Here is a 19,081-nt window from a genome sequence, read left to right on the forward strand (position 1 = left end):
GAGCGAAGAGCAACAAAGGCAAGGAAGAGACATAGAGGAGCTCAAGAGCACCATTGGTTCTTCGAGAGGAAGAAGACGCCACCCTCACTAAGGTGGACCCGTTCCTTAATCTCCTTGTCTATTTATTTCTTTTTCTATATTCATTCTCTATGCTTTATGTTTATTTATATTTGTGTCTTTATTACATGTTCATTAGTGTCTAGTGTCTATGCCTTAAAGCTGTGAATGTCCTATGAATCCATCAACTTTCTTAAATGAAAAATGTTCTAAAAACAAAAGAACAAGAAGTACATGAATTTCGAATTCATCCTTGAAATTAGTTTAATTATTCTGATGTGGTGATAATACTTTTTGTTTTCTGAATGAATGCTTGAATAGTGCATATGTCTTTTGAATTTGTTGTCTATGAATGTTAAAATTGTTGGCTCTTGAAAGAATAATGAAAAAGGAGAAATGTTATTGATAATCTAAAAAATCATAAAATTGATTCTTGAAACAAGAAAAAGCAGTGAAGAACAAAGCTTGCGAAAAAAAAATATGGCAAAAATAAAAGAAAAAAAGAAAGAAAAAGAAAAAGCAAGCAGAAAAAGCCAAAAGCTCTTTAAACCAAAAGACAAGAGCAAAAAGCCAATAACCCTTTAAACCAAAAGGCAAGGGTAAAAGGATCCAAGGCTTTGAGCATTAATGGATAAGAGGGCCTAAAGGAATAAAATCCTGGCCTAAGCGGCTAAACCAAGCTGTCCCTAACCATGTGCCCGTGGCGTGAAGGAGTCAAGTGAAAAGCTTGAGACTGAGCGGTTAAAGTCATGGTCCAAAGCAAAAAAAAAGAGTGTGCTTAAGAACCCTGGACACCTCTAATTGGGGACACTAGCAAAGCTAAGTCACAATCTGAAAAGGTTCACCCAGTCATATGTCTGTGGTATTTATGTATCTGGTGGTAATACTGGAAAACAAAGTGCTTAGGGCCACGGCCGAGACTCATAAAGTAGTTGTGTTCAAGAATCAACATAATGAAATAGGAGAATCAATAACACTATCTAAATTATGAGTTCCTATAGATGCCAATCATTCTGAACTTCAAAGGATAGAGTGAGATGCCAAAACTGTTCAGAGGCAAAAATCTACTAGTCCCGCTCATCTAATTGGAGCTAAGTTTCATTAATAGTTTAGAATTTATAGTATATTCTCTTCTTTTTATCCTATTTGATTTTCAGTTGCTTGGGGACAAGCAATAATTTAAGTTTGGTGTTGTGATGAGCGGATAATTTCTACGCTTTTTGGCATTGTTTTTAGGTAGTTTTTAGTATAATTTAGTTAGTTTTTACTATGTTTTTATTATTTTTATGCTAAAATCACATTTCTGGATTTTACTATGAGTTTGTGTATTTTTTTGTGATTTCAGGTATTTTCTGGCTGAAATTGAGGGACCTGAGCAAAAATCTGATTCAGAGGCTGAGAAAGGACTGCAGATGCTGTTAGATTCTGACCTTCCTGCACTCGAAATGGATTTTCTGGAGCTACAGAAACTCAATTGGCGCACTCTCAATTGCGTTGGAAAGTCAACATCCAGGGATTTCTAGCAATATATAATAGTCCATACTTTGCCCGAGTTTTGATGATGCAAGCTGGCGTTCAAACGCCAACTTCCTGCCATATTCTGAAGTTAAATGCCAAAAACAGGTTACAAACCAGAGTTAAACGCCACAAACATGCTGCAACCTGGCGTTTAACTCCAGGAGAAGTCTCTACATGTTTAAAGCTCAACGCTCAGCCCAAACACACACCAAGTGGGCCCTGGAAGTGGATTTCTGCATCATTTACTCATTTCTGTAAACCCTAGTTACTAGTTTAGTATAAAAACTAATTTTAGTGATTTATTTCATAATAATCTTTGGACGTTTAGTCCTTAGACCTTTGAGGCTGGCCATTCGGCCATGCTTAGTCTATTTTCACTTATGTATTTTTAACGGTGGAGTTTCTACACCCCATAGATTAAGGTGTGGAGCTTTGCTGTTCCTCATGAATTAATGCAAAGTACTATTGTTTTTCTATTCAATTCAAGCCTATTTCTTCTCTAAGATATTCATTCGCACACAAGAACATGATGAATGTGATGATTATGTGACGCTCATCACCATTCTCACCTATGAACGCGTGCTTGACAACCACTTCCGTTCTACATGCAAACAAGCTTGAATGTGTATCTCGGGAGTTTCCAATCTAAGATTAAAACCTTTGTGGTATAGGCTAGAATTATTGGCGGCCATTGATAAGAGAACTTTTGCGTGGTCTAGAAATTTGCAGATAAATCCTCGTTGCAAGTATAGTTTCTAAACCAACAAAAGTCCTTTCATACAAACATTTTGGTTGTCACAAGTAACAAACCCCTTTTAAAATTGATAACCGAGTATTTAAACCTCGGGTCGTCTTCTCAAGGAATTGCAGGGAGATGTTCTTATTATTCGTTGTGAGTTTGTAAATTGGGGGTTCTTAATGTATAAGATAAAAAGCGAGAATAGTAAATGGCAAGAAATTAAATTGTATTAATTTAAATAGATAATAAAACTCTTGGCAAGGTATAAGAACTGGAAGTCCTATCCTAGTTATCCTTATCAATTATGATGAGAATTGGATTTTTCTCCCACTTTGTTAACCTCTAACTATGAAGGTAAGTTGAGTGGATGAATTAATTTTGATTCCTCAGGTCCTAGTCTTTCCTTGGGAAAGGCTAGAGTTATTGGAACTTGAATTAATTCTTGAAGAATTCCAATTTTCAATCAACAATGAGTTTGATAACTCAAGTGTCTCCAATAACTCAACCAAAGCCAAAGAAAAAAATTCTAAATTAAATTAAAAGCATTTATAAATAGAACAAAACAATCATAAACTGAAATACCTCAAAATATATTAAATAGAACATTCAAATCTTAACATGGGAAGGTTTATAAGCTAAAGTGAAAGATAAATATCAATTAGAACAATAAAATAAAAGTAGAAACATAAATTAAAGGAACATTGAACCTGTGATGAAGAAGAAATAATCCTAAATCCTAAAACTAAATCCTAAGAGTGAGGAGAGAACCTCTCTCTCTAAAAACTACATCTAAATCCTAAAATTGTGAATATGAAAGCTTATTTATGAATGGATGCATTCCCCCACTTTATAGCCTCTAATCTGTGTGTTCTGGGCTGAAAAATGGGTAAAAAACAGCCCAGAAATCACTCCCAGCAGTTTCTATTACGTTCAGGTCGCGGGAAAGTGACGCAGAGGCGTCGTCCACGCGTCCGCGCGGATTGAAGTTTGCAGATGCAACACGGGCGCGTCATTCATGCGTTCGCATCACATAGCTTCGGGGCAGCTATGGTAAATTATATATCAAATCGAAGCCCCAGATGTTAGCTTTCCAACGCAACTGAAACCACATCATTTAGACCTCTGTAGCTCATGTTATGACCGTTTGAGTGCAGAGTGGTCAGCTTGGACAGCTTTAGCAGTTCCTTCAGTTTCTTGTATTCCTTCCACTTTTGCATGCTTCCTTTCCATCCTCTGAGCCATTCCTGCCCTGTATTCTCTGAAATCACTTAACACACATATCAAGACATCTAATGGTAATAAGAGAGGATTAAACATAGGGAACTTAAGGCCAAAGAAGCATGTTTTCAATCGAAGCATATAATTAGGAAGGCAAATGTAAAACCATGTAAATAGTATGAATAAGTGGGTAAAGAGTTGATAAAAACCATCTAATTGAGCACAAGATAAACCATAAAATAGTGGTTTATCAACCTCCCCACACTTAAACATTAGCATGTCCTCATGCTAAGCTCAAGAGAAGCTATAAAGATGAAGAAGAATGGTAGATTAATATGAAATGCAACCTATCTATATGAATGCAACTACATGCAAAATGTTTCTACCTACTTAGTCAAAAGTAAACAAATATTTCAAGAAGAAATATGAACTGGATTTTACTAATTCAAATCATGAAAATGAAGTACAAATAGACTTGCAAGCAGAAAATAGCTCATGAAAGTAGGGAATAAGGAATTGAGCATCGAACCCTCACTGGTAGTGTATACACTCTAATCACTCAAGTGTTTAAGGTTCGATTCTCTCAATTTTCTACTAACCTTACTTTCTAAGGCTTTCTTTTCTTCTACCAATCAACAAAAATTTAATGCACAAATACACAAATCAAGAGGTCTTTTAAGGGTTGTAATGGGGTTAGGGTCAAGATAGGATTGTATTTGGTCAAGTGGACTAAAATCTGAATCATTAATTAACTTAAACTTTCCACCTAACTTAGACAATCCATGAAATCATAATACAACATCTAACTATCCATTAACCATGTTTTCCACATATTCATGCATTCTAATTTCAAGTGCAGTACATATGCATTGCTTTCACCATTTACTTTGGGGCATTTTGTCCCCTTTTTATTATTTGCTCTTTTTCTTTTCTTTTTCTCTTTTTTTTCTTCTTTTTTTTTTCTTTTTCTATATTATATTTTTTTTCTTTTATTTTTTTCAATGCATATGATTAAATTATTGAATGCATGAACATGTCCTAAATATTTCTTTTCACATTTTCAGAAAATTCTAACATACTCAATCCTCAAACCAAATGTTTCCAAATTCAACTTTCCCCATACTCAATTCATGAGCACTCTCACTAGTCTAAGCTAATGAAGGATTCAAATTAAGGACATTATTGTTTTCCGCTTGGAGTTAATGATGTGCTAAAGTAAAGAACAAAGGGGTATAATAGGCTCAACATTGGTTTGCAAAGAATAATGAAAGGGTAAGGCCATATGGGTATGTAAGCTCAGTGAAACAAAGGCCTCAATCATGTAAGTGTATGCATACATCAAATAATGGAAATATAGAATTAAGCAAGACAAAGATCACAATTTTAGAGAGAAAAACACACACCAAAAATAAAATATTGGTTGGTAAAATGCAACCAATTCAAGTAGGCTCAAAATCTCACAGGTTTTGTGTGTTCGAGCTCTAAACCATGTTCCAGTATAATATTTCTTCAAAAAAGTGTAACATTAAATTTTATTCAAATTAGTGAAATGCTCTAAAAACTTTCTTGAAAAAGAAAATATTACTTCAACCAAGTGGTAAAATATGCAAAAAATCAAACAAATATGCAATCAAACATGCAAATGCAATAACTAACAAGGAAAATAAACCATTGGTGTTGAGATAAAAGAGTAACTAACCCATGGAGATCGGTATCGACCTCCCCACACTTAAAGGTTGCACCGTCCTCAGTGCATGCTAAGATGTGCAAGTAGACGGGTTGTGGTTCCTCAGCTGGTGCTCTTTTTGTTCCTTTCCTTGCCGGTGGTTTGGGAGTAGCTTTCTCTTTACCCTTTTTGGTGAACATCCTGAAAAGGGAAGAAGAAAGTAACTTAAATTCAAAGGGATAGAGCAAGGAAGAGAATAGGAGAGGAGGTAATTAATGCACATTAAAAGATAAATGATGTTGACACATGGTCATGACTACATGTCAAAAATCATAAACGGGAATATAGCAGTGCATATGAAGACAATTAAATGCAAGGTGTTTATTGGCATGCAGGCAAAGGCATGAGGAGCATATATCAAGCATTTAATGTCCAATTTAAATTACCAAGTCTTTCATACTAACAACCTATTTGTAAGAACAATTATATTAAATTAATAAAATATAAAAAGGGAATTTGTGAAAAACAGGCATCAGAATAGTAGAATAGAATAATCTAGAAAAATGCATAATGCCACATGAGCTTTTTCACAAACACATAGCATGCATGGTAAATAAGCTATTGAAAGTATTAAATTGAATATGCAAGCAACCCTTTAAAAAATAATATATAATTGTCAAACAAATCTTGAATAATCCACAAAAATATAAAAAATAGTGACCCAAATAAATTTCTAACACCAATGAAAATAATGCAATGAATGAAAGTATGCAAATAAATTAAATGAAATAGAATGGAAGTGAAGAGGGATGAAGAAGAAGAAAGTAAGAAAAGGACGAAGAAAGAATAAGAAAAGATAGAAAAATTAGGATTAGAGAAGAAAAGATAAGAAAATTGGCACTAATCTGGATAGGTTGTGCGACGCTGGCAACGCGGTCGCGTGGTGCGCAATAAGGTTAGGTGACGCGGTCGCGTGGGTCACGCTATCGCGTGGCCTGATTTGTGCGATTGGCGCGAGTGCAGCCTCGCGGTCGCGCAACTCTCTGTGTAAAATTCTTTTTGCCAAATTATTGGGTGATGCAATCGCGTGGTGGACACGATCGAATGGATGGCCTTATTTCCAATATGACGCGGACGCGTGGGTGACGCGTTCGCGTGGGAGGACTTGGGCTTCTAGCACGAGTCCAGCCCTACTCCAACACAACTTTCGGCCAAGCACCCCTTTTACGTCGATCTGTTGGAGCACGTGTTCGCATGGGCGACGCGGACGCCTGGGAGGCTATTTTCCAAATGACGCGGCCGCGTGGTTGACGCGGTCGCGTCGATCAATTTGAGCCAAAGGCACACCTCCAGCCACGCTCTCGCGTGACTCTCTGTTCAATTTTCTTTTCTTCCAAATGCACTGGCGACGCGGGCGCGTGGGGCACGCTATCGCGTCGCGTGCGATTTTTTTTTGTTTGATGCAGTATGGAGAATGCAAATGATATGGATGTTATGAGTAATTCCAGGTTCATTGAAAATAATATAAAATAAAAAGAAACAACAGGAAATAAAATTGAAAAAGAAACGATCATACCATGGTAGGTTGTCTCCCACCTAGCACTTTTAGTTAAAGTCCTTAAGTTGGACATTTGATGAGCTTTCTGTTATGGTGGCTTGTGCTTGAACTCATCCAGGAATCTCCACCAATGTTTGTAATTCCAATGGCCTCCGGGATCCCAAACTAGGCGCAGAAAGCCTTCAAGCAGGTTAAAGCAAGTGACAAGGCCCCAAGAGTGTTGATTGCCAGAATGAATTTCGGGGTCCCAAATCTTGCTTTTACACCCGTCTTCTAGTTGATTATCATGATTCCATCCGAGTGGTTCAGTCTTAGAATTCTCACTGAAGCATCCAAACAACTTCCTAGACCCATTTAATTGAGCTCTACACCAACCTTTGCATTTAAACTTAAAGATTCCAACAATAATGAACTTTGCAGGACAATTCTTTCCATTGACCATCTTCCTCTTATTCTTTATGCCACAAAGAGCTCTAAGTTGACCATCCGTCTCCAGTAGCCCATATTCAAGTGGAATTAGAAAGCTAAGGGAAATGAATTTTACCCACTTGAATGTTGTGAAGGATGATGGCAACTTAGGGGGAGGTATTTCTAACGAATTTGCAAGCTCCACTCCCTTGTGCTCTTCTCTGACAATTTCCACCTCTTTGCAAACTTCTTTAATTTCAACCTCTTCCTCTTGGTAGCTTTCTTTCAATTCAATCTCTTCTTCATTACTTACCAAGGGCATGGGAGGTAGTGCTTTTTCTTCTTTAATTTCCATCTCTTGACCAACCTCTTCCAAGTCTTCAACCATGATATGCCTTGGAGCTTGTACACCCTCCTCAACATCAATTTCAATCGCCTTGGAAGGAGGTTCCATAACCTAACTTTCCCATGGAGGGTCAGCATCTCCTAAGTCTGTAACCACTTCTTCCTCTTCAATAATTACAGCTTCCTCCACTTGTTCCAGCACAAAGTCATGCTCTGTACTCTCCACTGGAGTTTTTAATATCTCCTTCATGCTACGTTCTTTATCAGATTGTTCACATGAAGCCATGGGGGTTTCTTGAGTGTCCGAACGTCGGGAAGATAATTGATTTATTGCTTGATTCAAATGGTGAAGGGTTGCAAGAAATTGATCCACTATTTCCTTGTGACGATCCTGTGATTCTTGTTGCGCTTGGATATCATAAGTAGGACCATAAGGCTCTTGGATTGATGGATATGGATATGATGCATATGGAGGTGGTGGTTCTTGGGAGTAATTGGGTTGGAATTGGGGTGGTTCTATATATGGTTCATAAGGTGGTTGGTATGGTGGATGTGGGTTAGGATCATATGAAGGTGAATGGTGGTAGTTGGCTTGTGAGTGTGGTGGTTCAAAGTTGTGTTGAGGAGGTTCATAGGCATATGATGGGGGTCCATTATATCTATCATCTTGGTATGCCCCCTGGAATGGCTCTTGACTATAGTAATTTGGTGGATGTTGGTTGTCACGGAAGGGTCCACCATAACTATTGTCTTAGTATGCATTGTGGAATGGTCTTTGTCTGTGGTACTGTGGAAGGTGTTGTTGCCGGAAGGGTTGATCAGATCCTCATGGCTCCTTCCATCTCTGATTGTTTTGACCTTGATGCATGTTCCTGTTATAATTTCCATTCCTTGCAACACCATTGGAACCAAACTCAAAGCGAGAGGGGTGAGAACTCATAGTTAGTTAATAAAAATTTAAAAACAAAAATAAAAGCAAATTTGAAATTCAAATTTTTGAATTTGAAAATTAAAATTTGAATTTTTGAATTTTTAAATTTGAAATTTGAAGTTTAAAATTTGAAATTTTAAAATTTGAATTTTAAATTTTGAAAATTGAATTTTTAAAATTGAAAATTGAAAATTGATTTTTTTTAAAATAAAATAGGATGAGATAAAAATTTTTAAAATAAAAATCTGAAATTTTTTTTTTCCAAAAAAAATAAATTTAAAAGTAAATATTTACAATAACCAATAATAAGGCACACGTTTGCAATTCCCCGACAACGGCGCCATTTTGATGAGAGAACATTTGCGTGGTCTAGAAATTTGTAGATAAATCCTCGTTGCAAGTATAGTTTCTAAACCAAATAAAGTCCTTTCATACAAACGTTTTGGTTATCACAAGTAACAAACCCCTTTTAAAATTGATAACCGAGTATTTAAACCTTGGGTCGTCTTCTCAAGAATTGCAGGGAGGTGTTCTTATTATTGGTTGTGAGTTTGTAAATTGGGGATTTTTAATGTATAAGATGAAAAGCGAGAATAGTAAATGGCAAGAAAGTAAATTGTATTAATTTAAATAGATAATAAAACTCTTGGCAAGGTATAAGAACTAGAAGTCCTATCCTAGTTATCCTTATCAATTATGATGAGAATTTGATTTTTCTCCCACTTTGTTAACCTCTAACTATGAAGGTAAGTTGAGTGGATAAATTAATTTTGATTCCTCAGGTCCTAGTCTTTCCTTGGGAAAGGCTAGAGTTATTGGAACTTGAATTAATTCTTGAAGAATTCCAATTTTCAATCAACAATGATTTTGATAACTCAAGTGTCTCCAATGAATCAACCAAAGTCAAAAGGGAAAATTCTAAATTAAATTAAAAGCATTTATAAATAGAATAAAACAATCATAAACTGAAATACCTCAAAATATATTAAATAGAACATTCAAATCTTAACATGGGAAGATTCATAAGCTAAAGTGAAAAGATAAATATCAATTAGAATAATAAAATAAAAGTAGAAACATAAATTAAAGGAACATTGAACCTGTGATGAAGAAGAAATAATCCTAAATCCAAAAATTAAATCCTAAGAGAGAGGAGAGAACCTCTCTCTCTAAAAACTACATCTAAATCCTAAAATTGTGAATATGAAAGTTTATTTATGAATGGATGCATTCTCCCACTTTATAGCCTCTAATCTGTGTGTTCTGGGCTGAAACTGGGTTAAAAACAGCCCAGAAATCACTCCCAGCGGTTTCTGTTACGTTCAAGTCATGGAAAAGTGATGCGGAGGCGTCATTCACGCGTTCGCATCGCCTAACTTCAGAACAACTATGATAAATTATATATCAAATCGAAGCCCCAGATGTTAGCTTTCCAACGCAACTGAAACCGCATCAGTTGGACCTCTGTAGCTCAAGTTATGACTGTTTGAGTGCAGAGAGGTTAGCCTGGACAGCTTTAGCAGTTCCTTCAGTTTCTTGTATTCCTTCCACTTTTGCATGCTTCCTTTCCATCTTCTGAGCCATTTCTGCCCTGTAATCTCTGAAATCTATTAACACACATAACAATACATCTAATGGTAATAAGAGAGGATTAAACATAGGGAACTTAAGGCCAAAGAAGCATGTTTTCAATCAAAGCACATAATTAGGAAGGCAAATGTAAAACCATGCAAATAGTATGAATATGTGGGTAAAGAGTTGATAAAAACCACCTAATTGAGCACAAGATAAACCATAAAATAGTGGTTTATCAGCCATTCTTGAGATCCAAAAAGTCTAAACCTTGTCTATGTTATTCCAAGTAGGATCTGGGAAGGGATAACTGTGACGAGCTTCAAACTCGCGAGTGTTGGGCGTAGTGACAGACGCAAAAGGATCAATGGATCTTATTCAAACATGATCGAGAACTGACAGATTATTAGTCGTGCGGTCACAGCGCACTTGGACCATTTTCACTGAGAGGACGGTGGTGCACGAATTTTAAATCACACTTTTCACAACTCGTATCACTAACCAGCAAGTGCACTGGGTCGTCCAAGTGATACCTTACGTGAGTAAGGGTCGATCCCACGGAGATTGCCGACTTGAAACAAGCTATGGTTATCTTTTAATTCTTAGTCAGGATATCAATGATAATTCTTAATTGCGTCTGTCACTACGCCCAATACTTGTGAGTTTGAAGCTCGTCACAGTCATCCCTTCCTGGATCCTACTCAGAATACCACAGACAAGGTTTAGACATTCCAGATCTCAGGGATATTTCCAATTGATTCTAGCTTTTACCATGAAGACTCTGGATTAAGGGATTTGAACGCTCTGTTGTCAGGAGAGGTAATCAAACTCCTAAACCAGGAGCCCAAGAGATATACACTCAAGATATTACAGATAGAATGTAAGTGGTTGTCAGGCATGCGTTCATAGGTTGAGAATGATGATGAGTGTCACAGATCATCACATTCTTCACGGTTAGGTACGAGTGAATACCTTAGAACAGAAACAAGCGTATTGAATAGAAAATAGAAGTAATTGCATTAATTCATCGAGACATAGCAGAGCTCCTCACCCCCAATCATGGAGTTTAGAGATTCATGATGTAGAGATACAATGTAAAATGTGAAAATGTCATGAGATACATATTAAGTCTCTAAAAGTAGTTTTTATACTAAGCTAGTGGCCTAGGTTTATAGAAAATGAGTAGACTAAGATAGATAGTGCAGAAATCCACTTTGGGGGCCCACATGGTATGTGCTTGGGCTGAGCATTGAAGCTTCCATGTGTAGAGACTTTTCTTGGAGTTAAACGCCAAGTTGCTGCCTGTTTCTGGCGTTTAACGCCAGAATAGGGTAAAGACTTGGTGTTTAATGCCAATTTGCATCATCAAAACTTAGGCAAAGTATGGACTATTAAATATTTCAGGAAAGCCCTGGATGTCTACTTTCCAACGCAATTGAGAGCGCGCCAATTGGTCTTCTGTAGCTCTAGAAAATCCATTCGAGTGCAGGGAGATCAGAATCCAACAGCATCTGCAGTCCTTCTTCAGCCTCTTAATCAAATTTTTGCTCAGGTCCCTCAATTTCAGCCAGAAAATACCTGAAATCACAGAAAAACACAAAAACTCATAGTAAAGTCCAGAAATGTGATTTTTTCATAGAAACCAATAAAAATATACTAAAAACTATATCAAAATACCCCCAAAAAAGCATATAAAATATCCGCTCATCACAACACCAAACTTAAACTGTTGCTTGTCCTCAAGCAACTAGACGAATAAAATAGGATAGAAAGAAAATCAAGAGGTAATAACATCTCAGAGTTTTATATGAAGCTCAGATTCTCATTAGATGAACGGGGCTAGTAGCTTTTTGCTTCTGAACAGTTTTAGAACCTCAATTTATCCTTTGAAGTTCAGAAAGATTGCCATCTATAGGAACTCAGAATTCAAATATTGTTATTGATTCTCCTAGTTTAGTATGTTGATTCTTGAACACAGCTACTTTATGAGTCTTGGCCGTGGCCCTAAGCACTTTATTTTCCAGTATTACCACCGGATATATAAATGCCACAAACACATAACTGGGTGAACCTTTCCAGATTGTGACTTAGCTTTGCTAAAGTCCCCAGTTAGAGGTGTCCAGAGTTCTTAAGCACACTCTTTTTTCTTTGGACCATGACTTTAACCGCTCAGCCTCAAGTTTTTCACTTGACACCTTCACGCCACAAGCACATGGTTAGGGACAACTTAGTTTAGCCGCTTAGACCAGGATTTTATTCCTTTCGGCCCTCCTATCCATTAATGCTCAAAGCCTTAGATCCTTTTACCCTTGCCTTTTGGTTTAAAGGGTTTTTGGCTTTTTTCTGCTTGCTTTCTCTCTTCCCTCTTTTTTTTTTGCAAGCCTTGTTCTTCACTACTTTTTCTTGCTTCAAGAATCAATTTTATGATTTTTCAGATTATCAATAACATTTCTTCTTTTTCATTATTCTTTCAAGAGCCAACAATTTTAACATTCAAAAACAACAAATTCAAAAGACATATGCACTGTTCAAGCATTCATTCAGAAGACAAAAAGTATTACCACCACATATAAATAATGCGAATTTTTGCTATTAAGAACTCTAAAATAAAATTTCCTCCTTGTTCTAGAAAAAGTCTGCCATTTTATTCATGTTTAATGATGGTGAGAAAAATAAATTATAGCTTAATTAAAAATAATAAGAAAATTAAAATAAAGATACTAATTACTATTATTCATGTGACTCCTAAGGTAGATATCTAATAGCAAAAGTTATCACAGAGTTAAGATTAGGACTCAACAACCTTTATTTTGGGAGATGGATGCTCCTTCAATCTGTGGAGTGTCTGGCCCTTCAAGAGCTAGCTTTTGGCACTTCAGTTCCTGTAGCTCACGCCCTTGCTTTTCTTGTTCCTTCAGCGGTTTGCAGAGCATGTTATGTTGAGTTTGCTGCTCTTCTTTCAGTTGATCCATAGCTTTTTGTAGCTTGGTGACAGATGCTTCTAGGCGGGTCCAGTAGTCAATCTGAGGGATTTTTGGTGGAGTTATCTATGTGCCCTCCTTTTGATGGAGTTATCTTGTACTTGTTGTCCTTCCATTAACTTCTTGGTGATTGGTTGCTCGAATGAGATATACTCATCTACTCCCAACTTTACCCTAGCATCTTTGCATAGCAGAGAGATTAGGTTTGGTTAAGCCAATTTGGCGTCAGTGGAGTTCTTGTTTGCAATTGTGTAGAGCTCACAAGAAATCAGATGATGAATCTCCACTTCGTTTTCCAGCATAATGCAGTGGATCATCACTGCTCTTTTGACAATGACTTCAGAGCGGTTGCTGATGGGCAGTATAGAATGCCTAATGAAGTCCAGCCAGCCCCTAGCAATTGGTTTGAGATCTCTTCTCTTGAGTTGATTTGGGACACCCTTTACATTGGTTATCCACTTGGTTCCAGGGATGCATATGTTCTCTAGAACTTGGTCTAAGCGCTTATCAAATCTCACCATTCTCCTATTAAAGGATTCTGGATCATCTTGTAGTTAAGGCAGCTTGAAGGCCTCTCTTATTTGTCCTGGTGGAAGTACATAATCTTCTCTCTGACCAAGGTTCGAAAGGTATAGAAAGTGGCTCCAGTTAATCTTTGCTTATCTGTTTGCCACAGATTTACTTAGAATTTCTGAACCATACTTCTACCCACCTTTGTCTTAGGATTAGCCAGAATTTCCCAGCCTCTGTTTCGAATCTGCTCTTGGATCTCCGAATATTTGTCTTCTTTCAGATCGAATTTAACTCCCGAGATCACTGATCTTAGACCCATTATTTTGTAGTAATGGTCTGCATGTTCTTTGGTTAAGAACCTCTCTTGATTCCAAAGTGGTTTTGGAATATTCTCTTTCTTGCCTCTTGAAGTGGTTTGTTTTCTTTTAGGAGCCATGATCTTAGTGAGTCTTAGCTTAGTGATCACGAAAAGCACACCAAACTTAGAGGGTTGCTTGTCCTCAAGCAAAAGAAAGGAAAGGAGAGGAATAGAAGGAGAGACAAATTCGAATTGTGGAGGAAAGGGGGTGGCCGAATGTGAATTTAAAGAGGAGGGGATGGGTTCGAAAATTTTGAAAAAGATTGCTAGAAGATATGATTTGTAAAAAGATAATTATGATATGCAAAAGATGTAGTATTAAAATTGAAAAGATAAGAGGGAGATTTGAAAAAGATAAATCTAATTTTTTAAAAGATAGTATGATGATTTGAAAAAAATTTGAGAAGAATTTAAAAAGATAGATGAGTTTTGAAAAAGATTTGAAAAGAAGTTGAAGAAGAATGAAGAAAGATTTTTAGGCTTTAAGATTATTTTGAAATTGAAATTGAAAAATGAGGATTTGTAACATGTTCATGCAAGAAATCATGAATGGAAACATGAAAATATAAAAAAAATTGAAGTGAAAAACAAACTTCCTCCCCTCCACACTTCTGGTGTTAAACGCCCAGTGGTTGCTTGTTTTGGGCGTTTAACGCCCATTTGTTGCTTGCTTTGGGCATTTAACGCACAGCCAGGTACCCTGGTTAGCGTTAAACGCCAGAAATCCTTTGTCACTGGGCGTTTTTTCTAAACGCCCAGGATGCTGCAATTCTGGCGTTAAACGCCCAGAATGGGTATCATTCTGGCGTTAAACGCCCAGTAGATGCTTCTTTTGGGCGTTTAACGCCCACAATTCCCCCTTACTGGCAGTGAGCTCCTTTTCTCTGCTTTATGCTCTAAATTCTTCTGTAACTCTGTGAACTCCTGCAATTGTTAATCATTCTTAAAGATAATTTATATAAAACTCATATAATTATTATTTGCATAACAAATAAACATTGCTAATGGCTGGGTTGCCTCCCAGCAAGCGCTTCTTCATTGTCTTTAGGTGGACTTTACTGAGCTTTAATCTAGTCTCAGCTTTGAGCATTCTTGCTCAACATTGCCTTCAAGATAATGCTTGACTCTCTGTCCATTGACAATGAACCTCTTATTAGAGTCAATATCTTGAAGCTCTACATACCCATATGGTGACACACTCGTAATCACATATGGTCCCTTCCACCAGGATTTCAGTTTCCTGGGGAACAATCTGAGCCTAGAGTTGAACAGCAAAACTTTCTGTCCTAGCTCAAAGACTCTGGGTGACAATTTCTTGTCATGCCACCTTTTTACTTTCTCCTTGTAAATTTTTGCATTTTCAAAAGCAGAGTCTGAATTCCTCTAGCTCATTCAACTAGAGCAATCTTTTCTCTCCTGCTAACTTGGCATCAAGATTTAGGAATTTGGTTGCCCAGTAGGCCTTGTATTCCAGTTCCACTAGAAAATGGCACGCTTTTCCATACACATGATGGTATCGAGAGGTCCCTATGGGAGTCTTGAATGCTGTTCTGTATGCCCACAGAACATCATCCAAGATTTTTGCCCAATCCCTTCTACGGGTAATTACAGTCCATTCCAAGACTCTTTTTAGTTCTCTATTAGAGACTTCAGCTTACCCATTTATCTGTGGATGAGAAGGAGTTGCTACTTTGTGGCTAATTCCATATAAGAACATAGCAGAGTAAAGCTGTTTATTGTAGAAGTGAGTGCCCCCATCACTGATTAGTACTATAGGTACACCAAACCTACTGAAGATATGTTTCTGGAGGAACCTCAACACTGTCTTAGTACCATTAGTGAGTGTTGCAATTGCCTCTACCCATTTAGATACATAGTCTACTGCCACCATAATATACGTGTTTGAGTATGATGGTGGGAAAGGCTCCATGAAGTCAATACCCCATACATCAAACAACTCAATCTCCAAGATCCCTTGTTGAGGCATGGCATAACCATGAGGCAGATTACCAGCTCTCTGGCAATTGTCACAGTTACGTACAAACTCTCGGGAGTCTCTATAGAGAGTAGGCCAGTAGAAGCCACATTGGAGAACCGTAAACTTAAAATATAAGACTAAACTCAAACGGAAGACTCTAAATCAAAAAGAAATTTTTTTTTTCTAATCTAAGCAACAAAATAAACCGTCAGTTATCCAAACTCGAACAATCCCCAGCAACGGCGCCAAAAACTTGGTGCACGAATTGTAAATCACACTTTTCACAACTCGTACCACTAACCAGCAAGTGCACTGGGTCGTCCAAGTAATACCTTACGTGAGTAAGGGTCGATCCCACGGAGATTGCCGGCTTGAAGCAAGCTATGGTTATCTTGTAATTCTTAGTCAGGATATCAATGATAATTCTTAATTTCAATAGTAAAAAGTAAAAGAGCATCAAATAAATACTTGTTATGCAGTAATTGAGAACAGATTGAGGTTTTGGAGATGCTTCGTCTTCTGGATCTCTGCTTTTCTCCCATCTTCTTCTTCACACACGCAAGGCTCCTTCCATGGCAAGCTGTATGTTGGTGGATCACCGTTGTCAATGGCTACCATCCGTCCTCTCAGTGAAAAGGGTCCATGTACATGGCTAATCATCTGTCGGTTTTCACTTGTGTTGGAATATGATCCATTGATCCTTTTGCGTCTGTCACTACGCCCAATACTTGTGAGTTTGAAGCTCGTCACAGTCATCCCTTCCCGGATCTTAGGGATGCTGCCAATTGATTCTAGCTTTTACCACGATGACTCTGGATTAAGGGATTTGAACGCTCTGTTGTCAGGAGAGGCAATCAAACTCCTGAACCAGGAGCCCAAGAGATATACACTCAAGCTATTACAGATAGAACGTAAGTGGTTATCAGGCACGCGTTCATAGGTTGAGAATGATGATGAGTGTCATGGATCATCACATTCTTCACGGTTAGGTACGAGTGAATATCTTAGAACAGAAATAAGCGTATTGAATAGAAAATAGAAGTAATTGCATTAATTCATCGAGACACAGCAGAGCTCCTCACCCCCAATCATGGAGTTTAGAGACTCATGCTGTAGAGATACAATGTAAAATGTGAAAATGTCATGAGATACATAGTAAGTCTCCAAAAGTAGTTTTTATACTAAGCTAGTGGCCTATGTTTACAGAAAATGAGTAGACTAAGATAGATAGTGCAGAAATCTACTTTCGGGGCCCACTTGGTGTGTGCTTAGGCTGAGTATTAAAGCTTCCATGTATAGAGACTTTTCTTGGAGTTAAACGCCAAGTTGCTGCCTGTTTCTGGCGTTTAACTCCAGTTTTTATGCCAGTTATGGCGTTTAATTCCAGAGTAGGGTAAAGACTTGGCATTAAACGCCAATTTGCGTCATAAAAAATTGGACAAAGTATGGACTATTATATATTGCTGGAAAGCCCTGGATGTCTACCTTCCAACGCAATTGAGAGCGCGCCAATTAGGCTTTTGTAGCTCCAGAAAATCCATTTTGAATGCAGGGAGGTCAGAATCCAACAGCATCTGTAGTCCGTCTTCAGCCTCTGAATCAGATTTTTGCTCAGGTCCCTCAATTTCAGCCAGAAAATACCTAAAATCACAGAAAAACAAACAAACTCATAGTAAAGTCCAGAAATGTGATTTTTGCATATAAACCAATAAAAATATACTAAAAAGTAGCTAAATCCTACTAAAAACTATATGAAAATACCCCCAAAAAGCGTATAAAATATCCGCTCATCAGACGGACGGTAGCCATTGACAACGGTGATCCCCTAACATATAACTTGCCATGGAAAGGAGTATGAATGATTGAATAAAGGCAGTAGGAAAGCAGAGATTCAGAAGGAACAAAGCATCTCCCTACGCTTATCTGAAATCCCACCAATGAATTACATAAGTATTTCTATCTTATTTTATGTTTTTAATTATAATTTAATTATCAAAACCTCGTAACCATTTGAATCTGCCTGACTGAGATTTACAAGGATGACCATAGCTTTCTTCAAGCCGACATTCTCCGTAGGATCGACCCTTACTCACGTAAGGTTTATTACTTGGACGACCCAGTGCACTTGCTGGTTAGTTGTGCGGAGTTGTGAAAAAGAGTTGAGATTACATTCGTGCGTACCATGTTTTTTGCGCCGTTTTAGAGATCACAATTTTGTGCACCACTTTATAGGGCTGGTTTTGGTTCTGCTGTCTGTTGTTGTTATTCCACCTCTGATTTTCATTGTTGTCTCTGCCTCCTCTGTTGTAGTTGTCCATCCAACCTTGGTTAGAATTATCCCTCCATCCCTGGTTGGAATGGTCTCTCCATCCCTGGTTGGAGTTGTCTTGCCAACCTTGGGTGTAGTTTCCACCTTGGTTGTAATTGCCGCCTTGTTGATTGTACCCTTGATTTGGGCAGTCGTAGAAATTATGAGTGGCTGCTACGGTGTTGTCCTCTTGTTGGAGCTGCGGACACTCATCAGTGTAATGACTATAATCAGCACATATTCTGTACACTCTCTGAGGGACTAACTGTTGACTTTTTTGTGGTGGGGGAAGCTGAGGCTGTTGTTAATTTAGCTATATTTGCTTAAGTAGGTTGGTCATCTCACATATACTCTGTGTAAGAGCAGAAGTCTCAATGCTAGAAGAAACCTCTGCAACAGCCTTTGAGTGGTTGTTCCTGTGCCTGTGATTCCGAGTGGACTCAGCTAGGCCGCTGATCAGTTGCCATGCTTTATCTGCGGTCTTGTACTTTTTCAGAGAACCATTACTCGCACCATCTACTGTAGTCTTATCCCAAGGCTTCATGCCTTGAGTGAAGTAACTGATCAACACTAACTTGTCAATTATATGATGGGGGCATGCGTCCAGAAGATTCTTGAAGCGCTCCTAGTACTCATAGAGAGTCTCTGATTCACCTTGAATAATGCAAGAGATCTCTTTCCTTAATCTATCTGTAACTTCAACCGGAAAGTATTTTTCCAGGAATTATCTCCTGAGCGTATCTGAGTTAGTGACGGTCGCTTTAGGTTGAGTGTAGTACCACTCCCTCGCCTTTCCCTCAAGAGAAAACGGGAAAGCGGTCAGCAAAATAGAAGTTTCATCTGCACCATGACGCCTAACAGTAGACCAGGTTGTCTGAAAATCTCTTAGGTGCTTGATAGGCTCCTGAGCAGGTAAACCATGAAACTTGGG

At 37.8% G+C, this 19,081-nt stretch overlaps 1 non-coding gene across 1 annotated transcript; it reads left to right on the plus strand.

Annotated features, from left to right (window-relative positions):
- The first annotated feature begins 18,731 nt into the window (after positions 1 to 18,731).
- On the plus strand, positions 18,732 to 18,838 carry LOC148564809 (small nucleolar RNA R71). The gene has a single exon (XR_015885516.1). It is a non-coding gene; the product is annotated as a small nucleolar RNA R71 (small nucleolar RNA).
- Positions 18,839 to 19,081: the final 243 nt, after the last annotated feature.

The sequence above is a fragment of the Arachis ipaensis genome, chromosome B5 (assembly GCF_059453495.1).
Source record: "Arachis ipaensis isolate K30076 ecotype BB chromosome B5, ASM5945349v1, whole genome shotgun sequence".
Lineage (NCBI taxonomy): Eukaryota > Viridiplantae > Streptophyta > Magnoliopsida > Fabales > Fabaceae > Arachis > Arachis ipaensis.